General features: G+C 40.1%; 1 long non-coding RNA gene and 1 other non-coding gene across 2 annotated transcripts in view; both read left to right on the top strand.

The window, feature by feature from the left end:
- The window catches only part of LOC134585377 (uncharacterized), a 424,726-nt gene that overhangs the window by 96,643 nt on the left and 306,001 nt on the right, over window positions 1–22,082 (top strand). The window lies entirely within an intron of this gene.
- On the top strand, window positions 21,865–21,935 carry TRNAD-GUC (transfer RNA aspartic acid (anticodon GUC)). Its single transcript has one exon. It is a non-coding gene; the product is annotated as a tRNA-Asp (tRNA).

Below are 22,082 nucleotides of genomic sequence, written 5' to 3'. Positions count from 1 at the left end.
TGTATGCTCCTCTAAGATCTAATTTGGTGAATACCGTAGCATGTTTGAGCCTGTCAAACAATTCTGTTATTAATGGTATAGGGTAAGCATTTTTGATGGTGATTTTATTAAGACCTCTATAATCAATGCAAGGTCTTAAATCACCTTCTTTCTTTGATACAAAGAAGAACCCCGCTCCAGCCGGAGAAGAGGATCTCCTAATAAATCCCTTGTCTAATGATTCTTTAATGTACTCCTCCATGACACGGTTTTCTTGAACCGATAGAGGGTACACCCTGCCCTTGGGAGGTATAGTGCCAGGGAACAAGTCAATAGCACAATCGTAGGGTCTGTGAGGCGGTAATTTGTCAGCCTCTCTTTTATCAAAGACAGTCTTTAAAGATAAATACTGAGAGGGTATAGCCGTAGACAAAGGAGGAATGGTAGGAACATTAATAGAATTCACAGGCGTGACTTCAATAGTACATGACTCATGGCAGGCTTCACTCCATGATTTTATCTGCCCTGTCTCCCAGTCAAAAATGGGATTGTGGGCACGTAACCATGGATACCCCAACACCAACTGTGAAGAGGGAGAGGTGATGACCTGGAACCGAATGGTTTCATAGTGTAGAACCCCTGTGTACATGTGTAGCGGTGCAGTCTCGTGAGTAACAACTGGAGATATCAATGGTCTACCATCTATGGCCTCAACGGCCAAGGGTATCTCCTTCTCCCTGATGGGAATATTGTTTTTCTTTACAAAACCAGAGTCTATAAAATTCTCTGCTGCCCCAGAGTCAACCAGGGCGTATATATTTTCAACTATACAACTCTCTCCCATATGTAAAGAAACAGGGAGAAGCAGTCGGTTAGGAGGCAATGTAGGAGACTTAGAAATCACACCCAAGGCCAGTCCCCTATAAGGTCTTAGGTGCGAGAGTTTTCCGGGAGCAAAGGACACTCCTTTACCATATGGTCTCTCCTACCACAATATAGGCAGAGTCCCTCCCTTCTCCTATGTAATTTTTCATTATCAGAGAGTTTGGCAACCCCTAATTGCATGGGTTCCTCTTCAGATACTTTTACACTCTCCGGTGTATTAACTCTGGGGTGAATAGGTGTAACAAAACGTCTATTCCTGTTCTTGGTATAGAGCCTGTCACGAATCCTATTATCTATATCGATGAGGTAGTCAATAAGGTCCTCTAAGGCAACAGGAAGTTCCTTAGCTGCTACCTCATCCAATATAGAGTCTGATAAGCCTTCCATGAAGGCAGTAGTTAACCCATTGTTGGTCCAATCGACCTGTGAGGCAAGGGTACGAAACTGTATAGCGTAATCAGCCACAGACCTAGAACCCTGTTTAACCCTCATTAATGCTCTTGCGGCATTCTTAGACCTTTTCATAGTATCAAAAGTTCTGCGAAAAGCTGTAAGGAAACTGTGAAAGTCATGCACCATAGGTCCATTAGCCTCCCAAATAGGGTTTGCCCATTCAAGTGCTTTGTCGGTAAGTTGGTGCATAAAGAACCCAACTTTAGACCTCTCTGTGGGAAATGAACGTGGATACATCTCAAAATGAAACTCTATTTGGTTAATGAACCCTCTGCATGTCTTAGAATCCCCTCCATACCTAGGAGGAGGCGTTAAATGGGCCGTAGCATTAGGCACAGTCGATACTTCAGGAAGCAGGGGTGTAGGAGGGTTTGGTGCGGTTGCTGGAATGGTTCTAGCTAAGAGCGTCTGGAGAGCCTGAGCTATCTGATCCATACGGTGATCCTGCTCTACAAATCTAGCCTCATGGGACGCCATCTGTTGAGCTAAATCTGCGGGGTCCATGGCCCTATCGTAATGTAACGAGTATATACCCCTACACGCAGGATCCAGCCAAACAGAAGACAGCACAGAGGAGAGATACGTCTACCGGACCTTAGAGTGGCCGGACTCGACGTAATAGGAGAAGACAGAGTCAGGAACGATCCGAGGTCAAGGGCACAAAGAGACAGCGCAAACGAAAACTAGCCGGGGTCTGGTACACAGGAATCAGCAAGCTGGCAAACAGTACAGACAAGGATAAAGCGAAAACGAAGTCAGAATACAAAGCCAAGGTCAAATACGGAGAAACACAACTGAACACAACAAGCACTAAAGGGAACTGTAGCAGAAACCACGATAGGGCAAGGAACTAAGGGAAAAGGGTGAGTATAAGTAGCCTTCAAACTAATGTGATTGGCTCCTGTCACTTCCACACCCCCAACAGGTAAGTGTATGGGGTGATTGGCATGACAGGAGCCAATGGGAGCCTTTTTGCAATTTAGGCTCCCACTGTCTCTTTAAGAGCGCGCCTTTAACCCCTTAAGAACCACGGACGTATCAGGTACGTCCGACAAAAAACGGTCCTTAAGGACCGCGGACGTACCTGATACATCCTGAGGTAATTACAGCTCTGGAAGCGATCACAATCACTTCCAGCAGCTCCTATGGTATTGCACTGATGTTGAGGCATCACTGCAATACCCCCTCACTGCCGGGGGCCACTGGAGACCACCGGGTGATCTCTCCACCCAGAGTGATCACTTCCGGGTTGCTCCATGTGGAGCCCAGCAGTGAAACAGAGCATCGGAAGCCTTCAGGCAGGTTTCCGATGCTCTGCCTGTACTGAGTGCCCCAAGGGGTCGAGGCTCTCAGTAAATGTAAAAAAATGTAACAACCAAAAAAATTAACCCCTATCCCTCCATCTCACATGTACTTACAAATCACTGACCTGCCGGCGACTGGTCTTCTTCTTTGGGGTGACCCTCTGGGCTGAGCCCAGAGAGTCCACCCTCTGCAAAAAAGAGAGCGGTCTCATGGCCACCATAGGTGTCCATAATACTGCCAGCAGTCCCCCTGCTAGTGAAAAAGTTAAAATAAATAAATAAAAGGTAATAGATTATATACATATACTATATCTATATATATATAATATGTATGTATATATATATATATATATATCTTATATATAACATTATACTACATGTATATTTTTATTAATATATACATATATTAATATAAAAAATACACAGAGTAAAATTACACATGTATACATATATAATATATATAATAACTATTATGTATATATTATAAAAAATAAATAATAATTCAAAATAAATAAACTAAAAATAATGAAAAAAAATTATGTATATATATATATCCTGGCCATATCCATGGCAGCACAACAATGAGTAGCTCCTCCCTATCCCTAACCAGACAGGAACCTAATTAAAACAGAAGGTATAAGTAACCCCTCCTACCCCTCCCACCCTCAGTCTTTTTGTTTCTGTCCTATCCCTAGGACAGACTTAGTCATTCTAAGACTAGAGAATTTTTATTTTTGGCCTACCTGAGGGTTGTTACCTTCTGCCTCAAGGGAATTCAGTCTCTCTCCCTTGGGAAGTCTTCAGTATATGGCCCTGTGCAAAGGTGACCCCCTGGAGAGACCCCTTTAGTGACTGGGGGTTCTAACTTGCTGTGACCCAAAGGGTAGGTGACCAAGCGGTAGCAGGCTGGGTAGCAGGCTGGGCACTGATTCCTGCAGTGACCAAGAGGTAGCAGGCTGGGCAGGCACATACAGAGCATATGGATTTACTTGCGGTGACCCTAGGGGTAGCAAGATTATGCCATAATCCTGCCTCCTGCAGTGACCAAGGGGTAGCAGGCCGGACATGTACATACAGAGCACATGGATTGCAAGGATTAATATGACATTGACTAACATTCCATCACTGAAAGAGTTAATGTGAGATGGACTAGCATTCCATCACTGAAAGGGTTAAAGTACAATTCACTATCTTGTACTTTCTCATGGATTTACTTGCTGTGACCCTAGGGGTAGCAAGATTTTGACCTCACATGTTCAAGTCCCAGCATGGCTGACTCCATCCTTAATGTAAATAAAATGTGTGATATTAACCCCTTAAGTTGTGATCCAAAAAAAATGTAAACAAACCACAGAATTTTACTATATGTCTGTTCAAGAATAATTTACCTCCTTCATATTAAATGCACCCACACTTATTATATATAATTTTGTTCAGGGGAAACAGGGCTTTCATTTAACATCAAATACTTAGGTATGGAACATAATTTAATATGAATAAAATATAAAAAATGAGAGAAAATAAGATAGATTTTTTTAAAATAAATCTTAGTTCTACATGACATTTTAACTTTAAATGTCATAATACTGTTTGCTTTTACTGCAATAAAATACACATATTTGTATTCAGTGATGTCTCACGTGTAAAACAGTACCCCCTATGTACAGGTTTTATGGTGTTTTGGAAAGTTACAGGGTCAAATATAGCATGTTACACTTTTTAGTTTTTGCACATTGAAATTCGCCAGATTGGTTACGTTGCCTTTGAGACTGCATGGTAGCCCAGGAATGAGAATTACCCCCATGATGGCATACCATTTGCAATAGTCGACAACCCAAGGTATTGCAAATGGGGTATATCCAGTCTTTTTTAGTAGCCACTTGGTCACAAACACTAGCCAAATTTAACATTAATATTTGTTTGTGTGTGAAAAATGCAAAAAACTCATTTGAACGCCAATTTTGGCCAGTGTTTTGAAAAATATTATTATGTACTTTAAATGTATTTAATGTGTTGATATAAATATTATAAGTTTTATTCGGATTGCTTCAAGAACACTGAAATTGAGAAGCCATACCTTGGCCTATAGAGTATTACAGACTTTCATTGTATAGGAATGGAGACCACATCTGGTTCACTTTAAGAGTGATGTTGAAGGGCTTGTTTATAGTAACCTTTGACCTAGCCTTGAAAGCCTGAATTCCTTTGAAGACTCACATTTCTACAGGCAATTATTCATTACATCATGTATATAGAAGTTCTTTGTCTTACATAGCTTGCCGCCAAATATAACGTATGACTTTAATCATAGATTTCAAATGATGCTAAGTAACTCCCCTTTTTCTAAGATAGCCACTTAATTTAAAGTAAGGCAATCTTATGTATACTCCCCTCTGTAACTGAATTTTAAACCCATAAAACTGATTGTAGTTTAGAATTCGTGGCCAATACCTTTAACATCAAAAATGGATAACAACTGGAAAATTGCTCTCTGTATTGGACAAAGAATGTTAAAGACATTTGTTATTACCAGATGGATTGTTATGTTTGAATAAACATAAGTTAACTGCAAGATATTTGATTCGATTGTTATGAAAACTGATATGTGACAAACAAAGATTTCACGGAATGCCAATTTCCTACATTTAATGGTGGAGAATGCGGGCACCAACAACAGCAAACTTTTGAATTAAGCCTGAATTATGACTGCTACAAGCTACAAGAAGATTACTAGAAGAAGATAAGAAAATCACTGAAGAAAAGTTGAAATTGTTCCCTGAAGAAAAAGCTTTAGTACCCGGCTTGAAACAGGAGAAACACAAGTGACTGATACAGCAGGATGGCATCCCAAAAATCCTTTATTTAAACATTCAGTTTTACTATGCGAAAATAGAGTTGCGCAGGGGAAAAATCGTTCGAACGTGGAAATGCTCAGTACTGACGGAAGAATATGACGATAATATATTGATAATATATTATAATTTTGACGATAATAATTGAGATGACAATCTGGATCCTTTTATCCATACTTTATTTATGAAGAAATAAATGTTATGACGAATTGCAGATCGAAGATGGCATTTCGGAGGATTCTCAAGAAATAACTACATATTCCAAAAAGTATTCTTCCATCAGATGATGCGCACACCTGTGGAAATCAAATACTTCAAGGGTATGTGTCTTTAACATGTCTGTAGAAGTTGCTCATATGTATATTGAAACAAATTGTATTAACTGTTTAGTTAATTATGGATTGGCAGCAAAAGACTGCTGTCAAATGTAACAGGATCTGTCTGTAAAAGAGTTAATCCTGAAAACGCTATTGTGTATTGAAATGGTTAGACAGATTAACTGGTATTGAGCAAAGCAATGTGGTTAAAAGGGAAAGAAAAAGTTGCATTACTGGCAAAAGGCTTTCTGGAAACTAATGATTCTATAAAGGAATGGTGTCAACTTAAAAAGACCAGTAATTGTTATGTTTGTAATACATCGAAACAAAAAAAGAAATGTGTTGTTAAAAACAATTGAAAAATATATGTGTTGTTGCAAGGTCTAGTAATTTACCTAGCCCCTAGTTAAACTGTAAATCTCTTTAAAAGTGTTAAACGAAGGAAATCGCCCCCCATGGCTCTCTTTTGAGAGTGCATTGGATGCAACATTAGTTGAAACAAAAACTCAGACTCTCGGCAGTTGTTGAAAGGTTTAAGTAATGTCAAGGAAATTAAGATTTTAATATAATGAAAGAAATGCTTAAGAATCAGACTGATCTGTTAAATAGAACCCATAAAACAATGTCTCACATGTCCAATATTAGACGTTGTTACTAATTTTGACAATTTGCAAAAATTGTTAGTCTGGGGAATGTTACAGATATTTTGTGGAAAAATCTGAAAGATTTGGATTAAAGTAGAAGTTGTGTGAAAAGGGCAGAAGAGAAGAAAAGATATAGGAAAATGGGGAAATTGTGCAAGAAAAAGGGTCAGATGGATACTCTCAGATTAGCCAGATTGATTAAAAATGTGTCTAAATATGAAGAGCAGAGAGGACCTTTTTACAATATGAGGGTTTTTGAAGGTGAAATGAATAAACAAAAATTTAGTGATGTGGTAGCCACCAGATGTCGTTTGATCTGGCTGCCAGCCTCATTAAGTGAATGGGTTAAAAATTAACTCATTGATGTGTTGGAGGATAAAGAATGTGAAAAGCCCAGAGTTTAGTTGCAGGAATTGTTTCCAAATATATTGCTAATGGTTGTACAGTGTGCAACTGGTTTGAATAGTTTAGAATTTTCTATTTTTGATTAATTTAAATGGAGAAAATTATGATAGACATGTTTGTGCTAATTTAAGGAATAAGGCATGGAATTTGATTAATGATACAAAACAGTTTACTATGTCTAAAGAGTAACATAGGCAGAGTGTTAGTGAATATGTCTCTAGAATATCAGGGTTACCAAATGAGCTAGATTAAGAGATTTTGCTGCTATGGAAATTATGAAATCCTTGCAATTGTTAAAAAAAGAAAAACACAGGAATAACTACAATGTTGCACAGACACACTTTTGTCTAGGGATACTTCAGCAGGACTGGCCCCTATTAAAAATGTGTCTAGTGAAGAAGGTAGAATGAGAAATGAGGTTATTAATTGAATATGGTAATTTTAGAGTGAGGTTTAAGGAAAGACCACAAAATTAACAAAATTACCAGGGTACTAAAAACTATTCGGCCACACCCCAAGATAGATATTATAGGGTTTTATTAGAGTAATTCTATGGTATGCTATAATTGCAACCAATAAGGTCATGTTAGGAGATATTGTCCTAAATATGAAGAAAAAACTTACCCAGTGAAAGGGAAAGAAAATTGAATTTCCCAGACCATAAGAATCTACAGAGAGTGGCAGCTGTAAAAACAGAGCATACATCTTCAACCAACCCCCCCTCACATATCAAATTCATGTGAAGAGTGTATACTGATGTTAAGTGCCATTGAAAGAAAGGTGTCACAAATCGACAAGTAAAATCTGCCTAAACTCACCAATAAATAGGGATGTGAAACCCCTAGCTATTATCAGATCTATCTTGCTGATAACAAAGTGAAGATGGGCGACCATATATTTATGGAAGACTAGAGGGAAAAATAACAGAGTTTTATTAGAAACAGGAGCAGGAATGACTCTAATAAAACACGCTTGCCTTTAAAAATTTAAGCATATCAACAAATCCCTTCTAAGTTTAATAGACACATGGAATTCTATCCAATGATAATGAAGTGGAGATTGAAGGAGGAAAAATCTTTTGGTGATTTATAGTTGCACCTCTCCTCCCACTGTACTATTATTATGGGAATGGATGTTATCAATGAAAAAAAAGTTGTATGTGGATTTATTAAATTTGGTTTTATGGCAAGCTTTAGGTGAGAGCAAAACAGGTTGAGTGGTTAAACCTAATAATTTAAGATAGTTTAGTCATGATATAACTGTAAAACAGAGTGAAGTGTCACCTTCTATACAACAAGATGATGAGGTTGTACCATATCTTAAAACTAAATACCCCACAGTGTGCTCTAAGTCTAAACAAGAGTGTGGGATAGTGAATTTGCAAGTTGTAATTGTAGTTCTAGACCCCCTGCAGTTAAACAATATAAGATCCCAAAGAATAAGAAGAAGGTGTGAATCAGGTGATAAAAGCATTGGTATCTCAAGGAGTGTTGAGAGTGGGTAATTCCAAATGTAAGTCACCATTTGGCTAATAATCAAGCCAATGGCACTTATGGTTTAATTGTAGACACGTATGTGGTGAATAAGTAAATCTCATCAGATATCATGGCGCAAATAGATGCTAATGTTAAGTACTTTCTGTATTGGATATAGTCAATGTGTTCTTTTCTATACCATTCAATCCAGATAGCTAGTATTGCTATGCTTTTACCTTTAAAAATCATCAATATCTGTTCCAGGTGTTGCTACAGGGCTTCCACGCCTCACCAGCTTACTTTCATAAAGCAATGGCTCAAGTATTGGAACCCCTGGGGTATGGGAATAAGATTTTGCAATATATTGATGATCTGTTAAGTTCAAACAGTAACAAGGGAAGAGCGTGAGCAGATACTGTGTGATAATTGTCAAACACTGGCACATAATGGGTTAAAACTGAACACATTCAAAGTGCAGATCTTGAAGGAAAGATTTACTTTCCTAGGAGTTAATATAGATCCAGAATGTAAAACGCCATGTACAGCAAGGGTTAAAGCATTGCAGCAATTGCCAAGGCCAATGACAGTGTATCATCTACAGAAATGTTTAAGCTTGATAAATGTTAGCAGAGAATTTATATATGATATGGCAGGGATAGCAAAACCCTTATGCAATATGCTAAAATATAAAAGATAAGATCATCTGGACAGGGGAATTTGAAAAGAGTTAAATCTGTTAAAAGATGCTCTCACACAAGCGCCTGTGCTAGCTGCTCCCATTGAAACAGTACCATATATTGTTCAATGTTATGCAGGTGTCTCTTCATTAATAGCAGTTTAATGCAAAGGTAGCATGAATCTTTACGAATGCTGGGATATTTTTCTAAAATTATGTATCCAGTGGAAAGAGGAATGTTTTCCTATGTAAAACAGCTCATGGCTGTATGATGGGCTTCAGAAGCAACACAACCCATGGCAGGATTTGGACAGATAAATTTACAAACCCCCCAAATATCTAAAACTGTTACAAAATTGTTCTGAGTTAGGAGTATATAGCCAGTTACAAAATAAACCACCCAGGGTAGAAACCAGTAAAAGATATGCTATTCCTGATTTGATGTCAGAAGGAAATGGAAATATAATCCAGATCTCCTTTTGAGAAGCAAACAATACAAGGGATTTCTAGTTTGTATGTGGAGGGACGAGATTTTATGTTGATGGATTACATCACACAGGTTTTGTCATATATGACGATTAAACAAAAGACTTGCAAAGATAGACTGCCAGGCCATATGGCTGCTCAGAAAGCGGAGTTAGAGTCTGTAAAGGAAGTTCTAGAATAACAGTATATGACCCAGTGAATATAATCAGTGACAGCAGTTATGTAGTTAAAGCTTTAACACTTCACCCCCCAATATGGAGAAAAGAGGAATGGTAGATTCTCAGGATAAAGCTTTAAAACATGCAGGTATTCTGGCAGAACTGTTTAATTAGGCAGGGAAAAGGGTTTAACTTGTTGTTGTGAAACAGACTTGTAGATCAGGAATTAAAGGAAACTTTGTCTGAGGAGTTGTAATACTTGAAAATGTAATGAGTGCAACTGTTAGTAAAAGACAAATAACAAATACCCTATAAGATCAGATAGAGAATGGAAGGATGTAGCTTTCAGTATAGAAAGAATGGGTCTAGATACTGAAACTGGCATGTACAGGGTTAAACACAATGAAACACAAACATTTGTACCTAGTGGCTTATTACAAGGGCTGATTGTATTCAATCATAGTACACAGGGCATTTGGGTACAGGACAACTGTTTAAGGTCCTGCAAAATAAATTGTATCATCCTAATTTATACCAAAAAGTGTATCCATATATTGCAGAAGTGTCTCATATGTGTTCAATTAATCCAAGACCTAAATACTAGAAGCCAAAATTGCAGAGAGTTCCTTTGGAAAAAAAGACCATGGTACTCTATATAAATTAATTTCTAAATTAAAATGAATAAAATAAAATAGAAATAAAAATGCTTTAAGATAAGAGTAATTGGTTAACATATTTACCAGGAGTATTAATGTCTATCCTGCAAATCCAAACTCAAGTGTCACCTCATGAGTTAGTGACATGTAGAACTATGTAATCACTTTCCCTAATAAACCTTTTGTTCCAAGTACATTCAAAGTTACAGCAGAACATGCTGAATAGTTGAAAGTATTACAGGAACATCTATTGTTAGAATTGAAGTTTGCTACTTCAAATGTCGTCCCTTATGGTAAACTATGTGTTAAAGTTGTACAGCGCTACGGAATCTGATGGCGCTATATAAATAAATTAAATACATATAAAGAAGTAACACAGGGAAATTATGCAGATATGTTTAAGCCAGGTTATAAGGCAATGGTAAATCATTTAAAACACCAGGTCTATGAAAAGCAAGTTGGGAAGGTCCTTATGGTCCTTATGTTAGTCTAAGAATAAAAATTAGGACAAACTGTGTTATAGGTTTAAAAAGCAAACATTGGTACAAAGTGTAATAAATCAATTCTTGTGTCTAGTGATCAATGTAAAAGAAATGTACTAAGGTATAAGAAATTTACTAATGTATAAGAAATTTACTAATGTATAAGAATAGTAAACTGCCATCTGTTTTTCATTACAGAACCAATACTGTTTTACATGGACAAAAACCTGTATGATTTTAAATAAAAGGACAAATTGTTTGGACTTTCAAAGGACATTATGGACTTTCAAAGAGACTGTGCTTGTGGATTCGATTGGAGAGGACAATATTTCATGGACTAAATCAAACCGATTGTGTTTTCTGGTTAATATAAACTGTATACAATTGCACAGCATAATAACTATGATACCGTTATTATTAATGTTAGGTAAAATCAATGCCCAAGGTAAATTAATGAATTAGTGAAAAATGTAAAGGTAATTGTAACAAGAATTTTGTTCTTAGGAGTTCAGAAATGAAAGGGTTAAAATGACTTGCTTCTCCCTCTTGGAGTGTAAAAAGCAATACAGACAACTGGAAATGGCTGTGTTAAAAGGCCTTTCCTTGTAAACTGATACTTAGATCAATATCAGAAAACAAAATTAAAATCCCATAAATAATTGGTATAAGTTATTATGATGCATTATATTTACATAAAGCATCAAAGAGGGGCTTGAAAAATATTATTATGTACTTTAAATGTATTTAATGTGTTGATATAAATATTATAAGTTTTATTCGGATTGCTTCAAGAACACTGAAATTGAGAAGCCATACCTTGGCCTATAGAGTATTACAGACTTTCATTGTATAGGAATGGAGACCACATCTGGTTCACTTTAAGAGTGATGTTGAAGGGCTTGTTTATAGTAACCTTTGACCTAGCCTTGAAAGCCTGAATTCCTTTGAAGACTCACATTTCTACAGGCAATTATTCATTACATCATGTATATAGAAGTTCTTTGTCTTACATAGCTTGCCGCCAAATATAACGTATGACTTTAATCATAGATTTCAAATGATGCTAAGTAACTCCCCTTTTTCTAAGATAGCCACTTAATTTAAAGTAAGGCAATCTTATGTATACTCCCCTCTGTAACTGAATTTTAAACCCATAAAACTGATTGTAGTTTAGAATTCGTGGCCAATACCTTTAACATCAAAAATGGATAACAACTGGAAAATTGCTCTCTGTATTGGACAAAGAATGTTAAAGACATTTGTTATTACCAGATGGATTGTTATGTTTGAATAAACATAAGTTAACTGCAAGATATTTGATTCGATTGTTATGAAAACTGATATGTGACAAACAAAGATTTCACGGAATGCCAATTTCCTACATGTTTGTGACTAAGTGGCTACTAAGAAAGACTGAACATACCCCATTTGCAATACCTTGGCTTGTCTACTTTTGCAAATGGTATGCCATCATGGGGGTAATTCTTATTCCTGGGCAACCATACGGTCTCAAAGGCAATGTAACCAATCTGGCGAATTTCAATGTGAAAAAACTGAAACGCAAGCCTTATATTTGACTCTGTAACTTTTGAAAACACCATAAAACCTGTACATGAGGGGTACTGTTATTATTATTATTATTATTTTATTATTTATATAGCACCAACAAATTCCGTAGCGCTGTACAATGGGTGGACTAACAGACACATAATTGAGATCAGACCACTGGACGTACAGGAACAGAGGGGGTTGAGGGCCCTGCTCAATGAGCTTACATGCTAGAGGGAGTGGGGTATAGTGACACAAACGGGTTAAAGTAGGGGAATTAAATAGTTTGTTAGAGAAGGGTTTATTGAGTGCTTGGTAGGTCATTTTTGACAGTTGCAGGAAAGGAGTCATGGGGTGGGGGATGAGAAGCCTGCTGACAGTTTAATTGATACGCTTTAACGAAGAAGTGAGTTTTCAAAGATTTTTTGAAGGAGTGGAGGCTGGGTGAAAGTCTGATTGAGGAGGGAAGGGAGTTCCACAGAATAGGTGCAGCCCTAGAGAAGTCTTGAAGGCGAGCTGCAGAGGTGGGGATCCGGGCAAAGGATAGGCGTAGGTCTTGGGATGAGCGCAGGGGTCTCGACGGGACATACTTGTGTATGAGGGAGGATAGGTATGTTGGAGCAGCATTATGTAGGGATTTGTAAGCAAGTGACAGAATTTTGAATTGGGCCCTATATCTAACTGGAAGCCAATGCAGGGACTGACAGAGCGTCGAGGCGTGGGAGGTGCGACCGGACAGGAAAATAAGCCTCGCAGCCGCGTTCATTACAGATTGCAGCGGTGCAAGCTGGGAACATGTAAGACCGGTCAGAAGGGGATTGCAGTAGTCGAGGCGAGAGAGAACAACAGCATGAACCAATATCTTAGCCGCGTCCGGCGTTAGATATGGGCGGATGCGCGCTATGTTCTTGAGTTGGAACAGGAGTAGCAGCACTTGAGGGAGTAAAAACTAGAAGTTCTGTTTTGGACAGGTTGAGTTTAAGGAAGTGAGCAGCCATCCAGTTGGAAATAGCAGAGAGGCAGTCAGAAACACGAGTCAAGGTGGGCGGAGAGAGATCAGGGGAGGACAGGCAGTATAGATGGAGAACAATAGGGGGCCGAGGACAGATCCTTGGGGGACGCCGACAGAGAGGGGTTGGTGAGAAGAGGCAGAACCAGAGAAAGAAACACTGAAAGAGCGCTGGGAGAGGTAGGAGGAGCACCAGGAGATAGCAGTATCCCGTAGACCAAAGTTACGAAGAATGTGAAGAAGCTGTTGATGATCAACAGTGTCAAATGCGGCAGAAAGATCAAGGAGGATTAGGATAGAGTATTGGCCGTGGGATTTAGCAGCAATTAAGTCGTTGGATACTTTGGTCACAGCAGTTTCGACAGAGTGACCAGCGCGGAATCCAGACTGAAGGGGTTCAAGCAGAGAGTTGGATTCGAGAAAGTCTGTCAATCTGGCGTACACAACTCTCTCAAGGATCTTGGAGGCAAATGGGAGTAGCGAGATAGGGCGGTAGTTGGATGGGGAGTTGGGATCAAGGTTGGGCTTTTTCAGAATCGGGGTTACGGTTGCATGTTTGAAGGGTGAGGGAAATGTGCCAGAGGAAAGGGAGAGATTGAAAATGCTAGTGAGAGGAAGAGCAAGAAAGGGAGACAAAGTGCGGATGAGATGCGAGGGAATAGGATCGAGAGAGCAAGTGGTGGGGTGGGAGGACAGGAGCAGTGCAGAAACCTCTTGTGCTGTAGCAGGTGCAAATGTGCATAGGATGTCAGGGGGAGTGGGGTTGGGTGATATAATGATAGGGGAAGGAGAGAGATTAGAGATCTATTTCCTGATTGTAGAGATCTTCTCAGTGAAATGAGATGCAAAGTTTGTGGTGGACAAGGTGGTGGAAGGAGGGGTAGTCACAGGGCGAAGAAGAGCATCAAAAGTGTGAAACAGGTGTTTGGGTTGATGGGACAGTGTGCTTATGAGGGTTTTGAAGTAGTTTACTTTTGCAGAGGAAAGAGCCATGCTGTAGGAGCGCAGCATAAATTTATAGTGGACAAAGTCAGATGCAGAGTGAGACTTTCTCCAGCAGCGTTCAGCAGTTATGGAACATTTTTGGAGGTAAGGGGTCAGCTTAGTGTGCCAGGGTTGTAGTTGGGGGCGCTTGCTGCGTTTAACTGTAGGAGGTGCCATGATGTCAAGTTGAGAGGAGAGAGTGGAGTTGTAGAGTGAGGTTGCAGAGTTAGGGCAGTTGAGATTTGAGATGGGTAAAAGGAGTGTTTGGAGTGTGGTGGAGAAGTGCTGGAGATCGAGGGAGTTGAGGTTTCTGCGAGGTTGGAGAGTTGATGGTGTTGAAACTTTGGTATGAGGTATGCAGATGTTAAATGTTAGCAGATGGTGGTCAGACAAAGGAAATGGATCAGTGGAGAGATCAGAGGTGGTACAGAGATTGGTGAAGATGAGGTCAAGAGTGTTTCCTGCGGTGTGAGTTGCGGAGGAGGAAATCTGTGTGAGTCCAAAGGAGGAGGTTACAGAGAGCAGACGGGAGGCATCAGGGCAGTTGAGCTTGTTGATAGGGATATTGAAGTCCCCAAGTATGAGAGAGGGAGTGCTAGAGGAAAGAAAATGGGGTAACCAGGAGGAAAAGTGTTCAATAAATAGTTTAGGGTGACCGGGGGGGCGATAGATGATGGCAATTCTTAAAGGAGTGGGCTTAAAAAGGCATACAGTGTGAACTTCAAAGGAAGTAAAGGATATGGCAGGGGCAGGGAGGATAGGTTGAAAGGTGCATTGAGGGGAGAGAAGGATGCCTACACCACCTCCTTTACAGTCGAGTCTAGGAGTATGGGAGAACTGTAGACCACCGAAACATAAAGAAGCAGGAGTAGCGGTATCAGATGGGGACAGCCAGGTCTCAGTGAGTGCCAATATTGTGAGCGAGTTAGAGATGATGAGGTCATGTATGGCTGTAGATTTGATGTTAGTGCAAATGGAGCGAGCGTTCCAGAGTGCACACTGAATTTTGGTAGAGTTGGATAAACTGCAGGGTATTTGGAGGAGGTTTGCATGGTTTCTATTTATTTTGGTGTGAGCAGATGAGGTGTGGGGCCCTGGGTTGGGAGAGACGTCACCAGCTGCCAGAAGTAGGAGGAGAGATAGTGACAGGAGGTGTGAATGGGTTTTATATGGGCGGCGACTAGGGTGAGATTGGGTTAGAGCAGGAGAGAGAGAATAGAGAAATGAGTGCAGGGCTTGAGATGAGAGAAGGGGGGAGTGTAGCAAAGAGGGATTGATGTAAATGTGAGTGTGTTGAGGGAGGTGGGTGGAATGAGATATTTTGATTCTGAGGGAGATAAGAGAGAAGGAGAGGAGGAGAGTATAGAGCATTGCTCTGATGGGTAGGTAATTAGAGGAAAGGAGAATGAGCCGAAGTAAGAAGGAGGACTGAGTGTTAGGGGTTAAGAAGGTGGATTGTGCTCATTACTGGTAGTGTTTGCAGCTGCTATTTGGAGTTATCTAAAGTTGTGTGAGGGATTCTATCTATAAATGTAGTAAGAAACATGGGGTGGGGTGGTGTTGGGGAGGGGTGGTCTTTTAAAACTCTGACTGTGGAAGACAGGGATGATAGGGTCAAAACAGGACTGCAATAAAATCTATGGAATGGAGATGCACAGAAGAGGTGAGGATTGGTCAAGCAAGACATTTGGGTGGTTATCAATAAAATAAGGGGGGGGGGGAGCAAAAATAACAGAGAAAGTCTTTAGAGATAAGCAGAATGTTAAATAACATTTAAGTTAATAAACCAGTGATGAGCAGGGCAGGGAGCAACTAGCCTTAGCATGCAGGACAAGATAAACTGCAGAATATATGCATGTATGTGCGAGCAAACACACACATCCATATATATATATATATATATATATATATATATATATATATATATATATATATATATATATATATCTATATATCTATATATATATATATACATACAAATACACATATGTATATACACACACACATACATATATTAAAGAACAAGCACACCCAGTTAAGATACAATGACAAAGAAATGGTGGTTAGAGATACATAGTTTAAAAGTATGCAAGTGGTTAAAATTCAATACAATTATAGTGTCCAGTATTAAGAGTAGATAGTGTTATACTCAGGAGACTTTGCTGAACACAAATATTTGTGTTTAAAAACAATAAAAAGTATAACAGAAATAATATCATCAGTGTAAGTGCCTTTTATGTGTGAAAAATGCAAAAAATTTCACTTTGAAAAAAAAAATGTGAAACAAACATATTGTTTTTCATACAATATTTCTTTAATTAATGACCTCTTACCCATATTCAGTAAATAAGATGGTCAGACTTTAGGAAGCCATCTTGTCCCAAGTTAGTGGAAATTCCCCAAATCTGGGAATTTGCCATGACGTGTGCACTTACGTTTTAGTATAAACAATAGATAAGATGTCCAGACTTTAAGACGCCATCTTGTCCTACGTTAGGGAATTTCCGATGACGTGCCAAGTTAAGGGAGGTCCTAAAATGAACATCTAAGATATAAATGTTAAGACACAGAGAGGAGAGATTTGTAGACAGATGCTCCATCTTATAATGACAGAGAGGCTGACATGATGACATGTTCAGGAGGGTATGTTTATCTATTAATGATATTGCAAGCATCTAGTTTAATCTGATAAACTCTGCTATAAATTATTGTAATGCATTTTATATGTCTATATTTATATTTTTATATAATAAATATCTAAAACGACAAAACTTTTGCTTCCAAGACAATCTTTATTTTATTTTCCAAGACAATCTTTATTTGTATTCTCAATTATTTATATATTTTAAATAGAGGATCTCTTACTAACTATATATAATTATGGCTAAGATATCTGTATGGTTAGCCCTGCTAAGTACTATGCTTCAAGACGTTATAGTGGTAAATAGGGGAACCCGCTGCGGTTACACTAGCTTCTCTCTTCAATTTGATTACGCAAACTGAACGCTTGCCAAAGAACTTCTTCAAGCCCATGTAATCACTCTCCCTAAGTTGGGCAAGCCCCCAAACCTTTACAAAATTTTCACCCAATATCATTATTGAAAACAGATTTTAAACTGTAGGCCAAAATGCAAGCCACTAGACTAAGTAACATTATGCCAATGTTAATTCATGATGATCAAGTGGGATTTGTGACTGGAAGGCATGGATCAGACAACACCCGAAAAGTACCTGACATTGTGCATAGCTTGGAGAGACTGAAGGTCTCCAGTTATCACTTGATACAGAAAAGGCCTATGACATCTTAAGTTGGAACTACCCTGACAGGGTGCTGTGCTGGTTTGGGCTTCCCCTACATTTCTCCAGGCCTTATACTGCCAACCTTCGGCACATGTTTTCTATGCCGGCTTCCTTTCCAGGACTTTCCACATAACTAATGGTGTGCCCACTGTCTCCCCTGCTATAAGTCCTGGCTCTGGAGCCCCTAGCAACTAAGATACATTAAGACCCCTCCACCCATAGGATTAAAATAGGCTGAATACAAATGTAAATATTTTGTAGACGACTTATTACTCACATTTTCACAACTTACTGCTCAATCGAATGCAACAGATTCACACATACAGATTACACTATTATTACAAGCTAAATATTACTAAAACTCAAGCATTCAGCATAGGATTGACGGGGGAGGTAATAGACAGACTCAAAGAAGCAATGGGAATGACACCTGAGGAAATGGTAATTCAGTGGTCGTATTCTCGCCCGACATGCGAGAGGTCGGGCTTCAATTCCCGGCCAATGCAAGGCCATCATTTTGAAAGGGAGTTCAAAATGCTTTCCATCCGACCACATCCCCTGCAGAACTGACCTGCTTGCATAACGCTTCTTTTAGAAAGCCTTCTTGTTGGATGAGGGTTTGACCCCTTTTAAAGCTGCAGTATTCAAATTAAATGGCCTACTTGTTGCAGGGATGGATGAGGGTTTGGCCCTTTTAAAGCAGACTGCAGGAAACACAACCCCTGCAGAACTGACGTGCGTGCCTAACGCATGTTTTAGAAAGCTGTAGGGAAGTCCCTTTACATCAGGCATCTTTACCCATAATTAAATGGACTTCTTGTTGCAGGGATGTATACTATATACTCCCATGGTAGTTGTTCTTCTTCTAGCTTTGAGTTTTTCGCAAGCGCAATCAGCTCAGTTCTGTCTGACTTGGTGTGGGAATGTAGCGTAGCAAAGGACACCTGAGGCATTGGTGGTTCAGTGGTAGAATTCTCGCCTGCCTGGGTTCGATTCCCAGCCAATGCAAGAACATAGTTTTGAAAAAAAGTTCAACATGCTTCCCATCCGACCACAACCCCTGCAGAACTGACGTGAGTGCAAAACGCATGTTTTAGAAAGCTGTAGGGAAGTCCCCTTACATGAGGCATCTTTACCCATAATTAAATGGCCTTCTTGTAGCAGGGATGGATACTATATACTCCTATGGTAGTTGTTCTTCTTCTAGGTTTGGGTTTTTGGAGAGCTCAATCAGCTCATTTCTGTCTAACTTGGCGTGGGAATGTAGCGTGGCAAAGGACACCTGAGGCATTGGTGTTTCCGTGGTAGAATTCTCGCCTGCCACGCGGGAGGTCTGTGTTTGATTCCCGGCCAATGCAAGGCCATAGTTTTGAAAGAAAGTTCAACATGCTTCCCATCTGACCACAACCCCTGCAGAACTGACGTGCGTGCCTAACGCATGTTTTAGAAAGCTGTAGGGAAGTCCCTTTACATCAGGCATCTTTACCCATAATTAAATGGACTTCTTGTTGCAGGGATGTATACTATATACTCCCATGGTAGTTGTTCTTCTTCTAGCTTTGAGTTTTTCGCAAGCGCAATCAGCTCAGTTCTGTCTGACTTGGTGTGGGAATGTAGCGTAGCAAAGGACACCTGAGGCATTGGTGGTTCAGTGGTAGAATTCTCGCCTGCCTGGGTTCGATTCCCAGCCAATGCAAGAACATAGTTTTGAAAAAAAGTTCAACATGCTTCCCATCCGACCACAACCCCTGCAGAACTGACGTGAGTGCAAAACGCATGTTTTAGAAAGCTGTAGGGAAGTCCCCTTACATGAGGCATCTTTACCCATAATTAAATGGCCTTCTTGTAGCAGGGATGGATACTATATACTCCTATGGTAGTTGTTCTTCTTCTAGGTTTGGGTTTTTGGAGAGCTCAATCAGCTCATTTCTGTCTAACTTGGCGTGGGAATGTAGCGTGGCAAAGGACACCTGAGGCATTGGTGTTTCCGTGGTAGAATTCTCGCCTGCCACGCGGGAGGTCTGTGTTTGATTCCCGGCCAATGCAAGGCCATAGTTTTGAAAGAAAGTTCAACATGCTTCCCATCTGACCACAACCCCTGCAGAACTGACGTGCGTGCCTAACGCATGTTTTAGAAAGCTATAGGGAAGTCCCTTTACATCAGGCCTTTTTACCCATAATTAAACGGACTTCTTGTTGCAGGGATGGATACTATATACTCCCATGGTGGTAGTTCTTCTTCTAGGTTTGGGTTTTGGTCAAGCGCAATCAGCTCAGTTCTGTCTGACATGGCGTGGGAATGTAGCGTGGCAAACGACACCTGAGGCATTGGTGGTTCAGTGGTAGAATTCTCGCATGCCACGCGGGAGGCCTGGCTTTGATTCCAGGCCAATGCAAGGCCATAGTTTTGAAAGAAAGTTCAACATGCTTCCCTTTAGACCACAACCCCTGCAAAACTGAGGTGCGTGCCTAACACATGTTTTAGAAAGCTGTAGGGAAGTCCCTTTACATCAGGAAGTTTTTACCCATAATTAAATGACCTTCTTGTTGCAGGGATGGATACTATATACTCCCATGGTAGTTGTTCTTCTTCTAGGTTTGGGTTTTTGGCACGTGCAATCAGCTCAGTTCTGTCTGACTTGGCATGGGAATGTGGCGCGGCAAACAACACTTGAGGCATTGGTGGTTCAGTGGTAGAATTCTCGCTTGCCACTCGGGAGGCCCGGGTTCGATTCCTGGCCCAAAACAAGGCCATAGTTTTGAAAGAAAGTTCAACATGCTTCCCATCCGACCACAACCCCTGCAGAACTGACGTGTGTGCCTAACGCATGTTTTAGAAAGCTGTAGGGAAGTCCCTTTACATCAGGCATTTTTACCCATAATTAAATTGCTTTCTTATTGCAGGGATGGATACTATATACTCCCATGGTGGTAGTTCTTCTTCTAGGTTTGGGTTTTTGTCAAGCGCAATCAGCTCAGTTCTGTCTGACTTGGCGTGGGAATGTAGCGCGGAAAATCATAATTAAATGGCCTTCTTGTTGCAGGGATGGATACTATATACTCCCATGGTGGTAGTTCTTCTTCTAGGTTTGGTTTTTTGGCAAGCACAATCAGCTCAGTTCTGTCTAACTTGGCGTTGGAATGTAGCGCGGCAAAGAACACCTGAGGCATTGGTGGTTCAGTGGTAGAATTCTCGCCTGCCACGCGGGAGGCCTGGCTTTGATTCCCGGCCAATGCAAGGCCATAGATTTGAAAGAAAGTTCAACATGCTTCCCATCCGACCACAACCCCTGCAAAACTGACGTGCGTGCCTAACACATGTTTTAGAAAGATGTAGGGAAGTCCCTTTACATCAGGCATTTTTACCCATAATTAAATGGCCTTCTTGTTGCAGGGATGGATACTATATACTCCCATGGTAGTTGTTCTTCTTCTAGGTTTGGGTTTTTGGCAAGCGCAATCAGCTCAGTTCTGTCTGTCTTGGCGTGGGAATGTAGCGCGGCAAACGACAACTTAGGCATTGGACTCCCATGGTATCACTTGACGTAGAATCCTAAAGTGAAATGGAAAGTCACGCTAAACTGCTTCTCCTAACATGACAAAGAATGGTATCTATCTTCTGTGTCAAAATGTCCCATTCCTTAGGCAGAAGTGCGATATTTCATTATTCCTTTTCTCTTTATTTATTTAGTATTTATTACTGGCATTTTTAAAGCGTCAAAAAATTCCACAGCGCGGTACAATTGGAAAAAAGACAAAAACAATAAGAACAGACCAATAAAACAGGTAGAGGACCCTGCCTGTGAGCTTACAAACTAAATGTTAAAATGGGGAGATGACACAAGCGGTAGCAGAGGAATTTGTATCTGATAGCAGAGTTAATTAATAATATAACTGCTAATAACATGTGAAAGTAATAAGAAGGTGATTGGCTGTGGTTCCAAACAGCTGGAGGTGCAGGCTATATAGTTAGAAGGAACCAGGGTGGGCAGGTAGAGCCGAGTAAAATTAAGTTCAAAATGCTTCCCATCCGACCACAACCCCTGCATTACTGATGTGCGTGCCTAACGCATGTTTTAGAAAGCTGTAGGGAAGTCCCTTTGCATCAGGCATTTTAACCCATAATTAAATGGCCTTCTTGTTGCAGGGATGGTAGTTGTTCTTCTTCTAGGTTTGTGTTTTTGGCATGCGCAATCAGCTCAGTTCTGTCTGTTTTGGCATGGGAATGTAGCGCAGCCCTTGACACCTGAAGCATTGGTGGTTCAGTGGTAGAACTCGCGCCTGTCACGAGGGAGGCCTGGGTTCGATTCCCGGCCAATGCTATGCCATAGTTTTGAAAGATAGTTCAACATGCTTCCCATCCGACCACAACCCCTCGAGAACTGTCGTGCGTGCCTAACGCATGTTTTAGAAAGCTGTAGGGAAGTCCCTTTACATCAGGCATTTTTACCCATAATTAAATGGCCTTC

Source organism: Pelobates fuscus, chromosome 2 (genome assembly GCF_036172605.1).
Source record: "Pelobates fuscus isolate aPelFus1 chromosome 2, aPelFus1.pri, whole genome shotgun sequence".
Lineage (NCBI taxonomy): Eukaryota > Metazoa > Chordata > Amphibia > Anura > Pelobatidae > Pelobates > Pelobates fuscus.
Note: the sequence above shows the minus strand (reverse complement) of the source record. Positions and strands in the feature narration are given on the sequence as shown.